Here is a 7,500-nt window from a genome sequence, read left to right as displayed (position 1 = left end):
GACAGGAGGGAGGAGACAGGAGGCAGGAGGCAGGAGGCAGGAGACAGGAGACAGGAGACAGGAGGCAGGAGGCAGGAGGCAGGAGACAGGAGGGAGGAGACAGGAGGCAGGAGACAGGAGGGAGGAGGCAGGAGACAGGAGACAGGAGACAGGAGGCAGGAGACAGGAGGGAGGAGACAGGAGGCAGGAGACAGGAGGGAGGAGGCAGGAGACAGGAGACAGGAGGCAGGAGGCAGGAGGCAGGAGACAGGAGACAGGAGACAGGAGGCAGGAGGCAGGAGGCAGGAGACAGGAGGGAGGAGACAGGAGGCAGGAGACAGGAGGGAGGAGGCAGGAGACAGGAGACAGGAGACAGGAGGCAGGAGACAGGAGACAGGAGACAGGAGACAGGAGACAGGAGGCAGGAGGCAGGAGACAGGAGGCAGGAGATAGGAGGCAGGAGACAGGAGACAGGAGGCAGGAGACAGGAGGCAGGAGACAGGAGACAGGAGGCAGGAGGCAGGAGGCAGGAGGCAGGAGGCAGGAGGAAGGAGACAGGAGGCAGGAGGCAGGAGACAGGAGGCAGGAGGCAAGAGGGAGGAGACAGGAGGCAGGAGACAGGAGACAGGAGGCAGAAGGCAGGAGGCAGGAGACAGGAGACAGGAGGCAGGAGACAGGAGGCAGGAGGCAGGAGGCAGGAGACAGGAGACAGGAGACAGGAGACAGGAGACAGGAGACAGGAGGCAGGAGGCAGAAGACAGGAGACAGGAGACAGGAGACAGGAGACAGGAGACAGGAGACAGGAGACAGGAGGCAGGAGGCAGGAGGCAGGAGGGAGGAGACAGGAGGCAGGAGGGAGGAGACAGGAGGGAGGAGGCAGGAGGCAGGAGGCAGGAGGCAGGAGGCAGGAGGCAGGAGGCAGGAGACAGGAGGCAGGAGGCAGGAGACAGGAGACAGGAGGCAGGAGACAGGAGGCAGGAGACAGGAGGCAGGAGGAAGGAGACAGGAGGCAGGAGGCAGGAGGCAGGAGACAGGAGGCAGGAGACAGGAGGGAGGAGACAGGAGGGAGGAGACAGGAGGCAGGAGACAGGAGACAGGAGACAGGAGACAGGAGGCAGGAGGCAGGAGGCAGGAGGCAGGAGGCAGGAGGCAGGAGGCAGGAGACAGGAGACAGGAGACAGGAGACAGGAGGCAGGAGGAAGGAGGCAGGAGGCAGGAGGCAGGAGACAGTAGACAGTAGACAGGAGGCAGGAGACAGGAGGCAGGAGACAGGAGACAGGAGGCAGGAGACAGGAGACAGGAGACAGGAGGCAGGAGACAGGAGACAGGAGGGAGGAGGCAGGAGGCAGGAATGAGGCAGGAGGAAGGAGACAGGAGGCAGGAGACAGTAGACAGGAGGCAGGAGACAGGAGGCAGGAGACAGGAGACAGGAGGCAGGAGACAGGAGGCAGGAGGCAGGAGACAGGAGGCAGGAGACAGGAGGCAGGAGGCAGGAGGCAGGAGGCAGGAGGCAGGAGACAGGAGGCAGGAGGCAGGAGGCAGGAGACAGGAGGGAGGAGACAGGAGGCAGGAGGCAGGAGACAGGAGGCAGGAGACAGGAGGGAGGAGACAGGAGGCAGGAGACAGGAGACAGGAGACAGGAGGCAGGAGGCAGGAGGCAGGAGGCAGGAGGCAGGAGGCAGGAGACAGGAGACAGGAGGCAGGAGACAGGAGACAGGAGACAGGAGACAGGAGACAGGAGACAGGAGACAGGAGGCAGGAGACAGGAGGCAGGAGACAGGAGGCAGGAGACAGGAGGCAGGAGGCAGGAGGCAGGAGACAGGAGGCAGGAGGGAGGAGACAGGAGGGAGGAGACAGGAGACAGGAGACAGGAGACAGGAGGCAGGAGGGAGGAGACAGGAGGGAGGAGACAGGAGGGAGGAGGCAGGAGGCAGGAGGGAGGAGACAGGAGGCAGGAGGCAGGAGGCAGGAGGGAGGAGACAGGAGACAGGAGACAGGAGGCAGGAGACAGGAGACAGGAGACAGGAGACAGGAGGCAGGAGACAGGAGACAGGAGGCAGGAGGCAGGAGGCAGGAGGCAGGAGGCAGGAGGCAGGAGGCAGGAGGCAGGAGGCAGGAGACAGGAGGGAGGAGGCAGGAGACAGGAGACAGGAGGCAGGAGGCAGGAGACAGGAGACAGGAGGGAGGAGGCAGGAGACAGGAGACAGGAGGCAGGAGGCAGGAGACAGGAGGGAGGAGACAGGAGGCAGGAGGGAGGAGACAGGAGGGAGGAGGCAGGAGGCAGGAGGCAGGAGGCAGGAGGCAGGAGGCAGGAGGCAGGAGGCAGGAGACAGGAGGCAGGAGGCAGGAGACAGGAGACAGGAGGCAGGAGACAGGAGGCAGGAGACAGGAGGCAGGAGGAAGGAGACAGGAGGCAGGAGGCAGGAGGCAGGAGACAGGAGGCAGGAGACAGGAGGGAGGAGACAGGAGGGAGGAGACAGGAGGCAGGAGACAGGAGACAGGAGACAGGAGACAGGAGGCAGGAGGCAGGAGGCAGGAGGCAGGAGGCAGGAGGCAGGAGGCAGGAGACAGGAGACAGGAGACAGGAGACAGGAGGCAGGAGGAAGGAGGCAGGAGGCAGGAGGCAGGAGACAGTAGACAGTAGACAGGAGGCAGGAGACAGGAGGCAGGAGACAGGAGACAGGAGGCAGGAGACAGGAGACAGGAGACAGTAGACAGGAGGCAGGAGACAGTAGACAGGAGGCAGGAGACAGGAGGCAGGAGACAGGAGACAGGAGGCAGGAGACAGGAGGCAGGAGGCAGGAGGCAGGAGGCAGGAGACAGGAGGCAGGAGGCAGGAGGCAGGAGGCAGGAGGCAGGAGACAGGAGGCAGGAGGCAGGAGGCAGGAGACAGGAGGGAGGAGACAGGAGGCAGGAGGCAGGAGACAGGAGGCAGGAGACAGGAGGGAGGAGACAGGAGGCAGGAGACAGGAGACAGGAGACAGGAGGCAGGAGGCAGGAGGCAGGAGGCAGGAGGCAGGAGACAGGAGACAGGAGGCAGGAGACAGGAGACAGGAGACAGGAGACAGGAGACAGGAGACAGGAGGCAGGAGACAGGAGGCAGGAGACAGGAGGCAGGAGACAGGAGGCAGGAGGCAGGAGGCAGGAGACAGGAGGCAGGAGGGAGGAGACAGGAGGGAGGAGACAGGAGACAGGAGACAGGAGACAGGAGGCAGGAGGCAGGAGGCAGGAGGCAGGAGGCAGGAGGCAGGAGGGAGGAGACAGGAGGCAGGAGGCAGGAGGCAGGAGGCAGGAGACAGGAGGCAGGAGGAAGGAGGCAGGAGGCAGGAGACAGGAGGCAGGAGGCAGGAGACAGGAGGCAGGAGACAGGAGGCAGGAGGCAGGAGGCAGGAGGCAGGAGGGAGGAGGCAGGAGGGAGGAGGCAGGAGGCAGGAGGGAGGAGACAGGAGGCAGGAGGCAGGAGGCAGGAGGGAGGAGACAGGAGACAGGAGACAGGAGGCAGGAGACAGGAGACAGGAGACAGGAGGCAGGAGACAGGAGACAGGAGGCAGGAGGCAGGAGGCAGGAGGCAGGAGGCAGGAGGCAGGAGGCAGGAGGCAGGAGGCAGGAGACAGGAGGGAGGAGGCAGGAGACAGGAGACAGGAGGCAGGAGGCAGGAGACAGGAGACAGGAGGGAGGAGGCAGGAGACAGGAGACAGGAGGCAGGAGGCAGGAGACAGGAGGGAGGAGACAGGAGGCAGGAGGCAGGAGACAGGAGGCAGGAGACAGGAGGGAGGAGACAGGAGGCAGGAGACAGGAGACAGGAGACAGGAGGCAGGAGGCAGGAGGCAGGAGGCAGGAGGCAGGAGACAGGAGACAGGAGGCAGGAGACAGGAGACAGGAGACAGGAGACAGGAGACAGGAGACAGGAGGCAGGAGACAGGAGGCAGGAGACAGGAGGCAGGAGACAGGAGGCAGGAGGCAGGAGGCAGGAGACAGGAGGCAGGAGGGAGGAGACAGGAGGGAGGAGACAGGAGACAGGAGACAGGAGACAGGAGGCAGGAGGCAGGAGGCAGGAGGCAGGAGGCAGGAGGCAGGAGGGAGGAGACAGGAGGCAGGAGGCAGGAGGCAGGAGGCAGGAGACAGGAGGCAGGAGGAAGGAGGCAGGAGGCAGGAGACAGGAGGCAGGAGGCAGGAGACAGGAGGCAGGAGACAGGAGGCAGGAGGCAGGAGGCAGGAGGCAGGAGGGAGGAGGCAGGAGGGAGGAGGCAGGAGGCAGGAGGGAGGAGACAGGAGGCAGGAGGCAGGAGGGAGGAGACAGGAGACAGGAGACAGGAGGCAGGAGACAGGAGACAGGAGACAGGAGGCAGGAGACAGGAGACAGGAGGCAGGAGGCAGGAGGCAGGAGGCAGGAGGCAGGAGGCAGGAGGCAGGAGGCAGGAGACAGGAGGGAGGAGGCAGGAGACAGGAGACAGGAGGCAGGAGGCAGGAGACAGGAGACAGGAGACAGGAGGGAGGAGACAGGAGGGAGGAGGCAGGAGGCAGGAGGCAGGAGGCAGGAGGCAGGAGGCAGGAGGCAGGAGGCAGGAGGCAGGAGACAGGAGGCAGGAGGCAGGAGGCAGGAGGCAGGAGGCAGGAGGCAGGAGGCAGGAGACAGGAGGCAGGAGACAGGAGGCAGGAGGAAGGAGACAGGAGGCAGGAGGCAGAAGACAGGAGACAGGAGACAGGAGGCAGGAGACAGGAGACAGGAGGCAGGAGGCAGGAGGCAGGAGGGAGGAGACAGGAGGCAGGAGGGAGGAGACAGGAGGGATGAGGCAGGAGGCAGGAGGCAGGAGACAGGAGACAGGAGACAGGAGACAGGAGGCAGGAGACAGGAGGCAGGAGGCAGGAGGCAGGAGGGAGGAGGGAGGAGACAGGAGACAGGAGACAGGAGGCAGGAGGCAGGAGGCAGGAGACAGGAGACAGGAGACAGGAGACAGGAGGCAGGAGGAAGGAGGCAGGAGGCAGGAGACAGGAGACAGGAGACAGGAGGCAGGAGACAGGAGGGAGGAGACAGGAGGCAGGAGGCAGGAGGCAGGAGGCAGGAGGCAGGAGGCAGGAGACAGGAGGCAGGAGACAGGAGACAGGAGGGAGGAGACAGGAGGCAGGAGGCAGGAGACAGGAGACAGGAGACAGGAGACAGGAGGCAGGAGGCAGGAGGCAGGAGGCAGGAGACAGGAGGCAGGAGACAGGAGGCAGGAGACAGGAGGCAGGAGGCAGGAGGCAGGAGGCAGGAGACAGGAGACAGGAGACAGGAGACAGGAGACAGGAGACAGGACACAAATCGTTGTGTATCATTGTCTTTTTGTTGTTTCTACATGTTTTTGTGCTTTAAAACGTTTGTCTTGTTTTCTTTGTCATTTTTTCCTGCAGTTAAATATGTTTTTATGAGGTCATTAAGTCGTGATGAACTGAATAACTACCATCAAAACTTTGAATGTCACAGACAAATTACGTGTGGTGCAAGTTTCAAGGCCAGCAGCCAATCAGGAGAGTTCATGATCACAATCTGAATGCAGACGTTTCCTTAATAAAAACTGGAGCTGGGACAGGAGTCGTCTGTTCGATGCATCGCGACCTGGAAGCGACGTTAGATTTTTAGCGATGTCCCAGCGCTGCTTCGGGATCAGGACAGACTCACGTTAAAGGTCCGGCCGACTTTAATCTTTAATAATAACCACAGACAGGAATCAGAAGTTATCAGGACCTGAACACTGACGTTAACTCTGTGATTGTATCTAGAATATTTGTTTATCCAGGAACATGAAATCAGCAGGTTTTCATAAAGATCAGGTTCCAAGTGTGATGATTAGAAAACAGCAGAGGAGCAGAATCTCTTGTTGACCTGCAGGGTAATGCTCCTCCATGCTGCCAGGGGGCGCCACACTGATACACTGAACACTAAAGATGCAGCTCACGAGTCTGAACTTCAACACAGGGAAAATTCTTTGCTGCATCAATAATCGTAGCCGTCTCTCCGGACGCCAGCGAACGCAGCACGGCTCCGCTGCTGTAACAAAACCTGAGTGAGTAAATGATGCAACGCAGGAAACAACATGATGCAACTGAAAGTGCTCCTGACACACTGGGGCACGCACACACACACACACACACACACACACACACACACACACACAAAGCTGTTTAAGTGATATCTTCATTTTCTACAAATTACACATTGCAGCTCTAAATGCAGCAGCTCCCAAGTGGCAGCGAGAGGTACTGCAGCCTGGTGGAGAAACACAGCCTCATTAAACCACTCAGCAGAAAGAAGCCAGTGGGTTTTTTTCCAGAGTTTTATTATGAAATTCCTCTTGTTGACGGCTCGTATGAGGGCAGATGGTGAAGAGGCAGGAAGCAGACAACAGGTCAACACAGATCAACAGAGGTCAACAGAGGTCAACACAGGTAAACACAGGTCAACACAGGTCATCACAGGTAAACACAGGTAAACACAGGTAAACACAGGTCAACACAGGTCAACAGAGTTCAACACAGGTCAACACAAATCAACACAGGTCAACACAGGTCAACACAGAGGTCAGGAGGGTAAACACAGGTCAACACAGGTAAAAATAGTTATACACAGGTCAACAGAGGTCAACACAGGTCAACACAGGTCAACACAGATAAACACAAGTCAACAGAGGTCAACATAGGTCAACACAGGTCAACAGAGTTCAACACAGGTCAACACAGGTCAACACAGGTCAAAAGAGGTCAACACAGGTCAACACAGGTCAACAGACGTCAACACAAGTCAACACAGGTCAACACAGGTCAAAAGAGGTCAACACAGGTCAACAGAGTTCAACACAGGTCAACACAGGTCAACACAGGTCAAAAGAGGTCAACACAGGTCAACACAGGTCAACAGACGTCAACACAAGTCAACACAGGTCAACACAGGTCAACACAGGTCAACAGAGGTCAACACAGGTCAACACAGGTCAACAGACGTCAACACAAGTCAACACAGGTCAACAGAGGTCAACACAGGTCAACACAGGTCAACAGAGGACAACACAGGTCAACAGAGGTCAACAGACGTCAACACAGGTAACAGAGGTCAACACAGGTAACAGAGGTCAACACAGGTAACAGAGGTCAACACAGGTCAACACAGGTAACACAGGTCAACACAGGTCAACAGAGGTCAACAGACGTCAACACAGGTACACACAGGTCAACACAGGTCAACACAAGTCAACACAGGTCAACAGAGGTCAACACAGGTAACAGAGGTCAACACAGGTAACAGAGGTCAACACAGGTCAACACAGGTAACACAGGTCAACACAGGTCAACACAGGTAACAGAGGTCAACACAGGTCAACACAGGTAACAGCGTGACCAGCACGAAGAAACACACAAATATACGAAACGTAGAAAAGATTAAAGTCTCAGAGTTTCCAGATGATTTCCCTCAAGTTTGTGTTTGTTGATGTAAAACCTGTTAATGTTGGAAACGTGTCAGATGATCACAGAACTGAACTGGAGCAG

Source organism: Limanda limanda, chromosome 4, assembly GCF_963576545.1.
Source record: "Limanda limanda chromosome 4, fLimLim1.1, whole genome shotgun sequence".
Lineage (NCBI taxonomy): Eukaryota > Metazoa > Chordata > Actinopteri > Pleuronectiformes > Pleuronectidae > Limanda > Limanda limanda.
Note: the sequence above shows the minus strand (reverse complement) of the source record.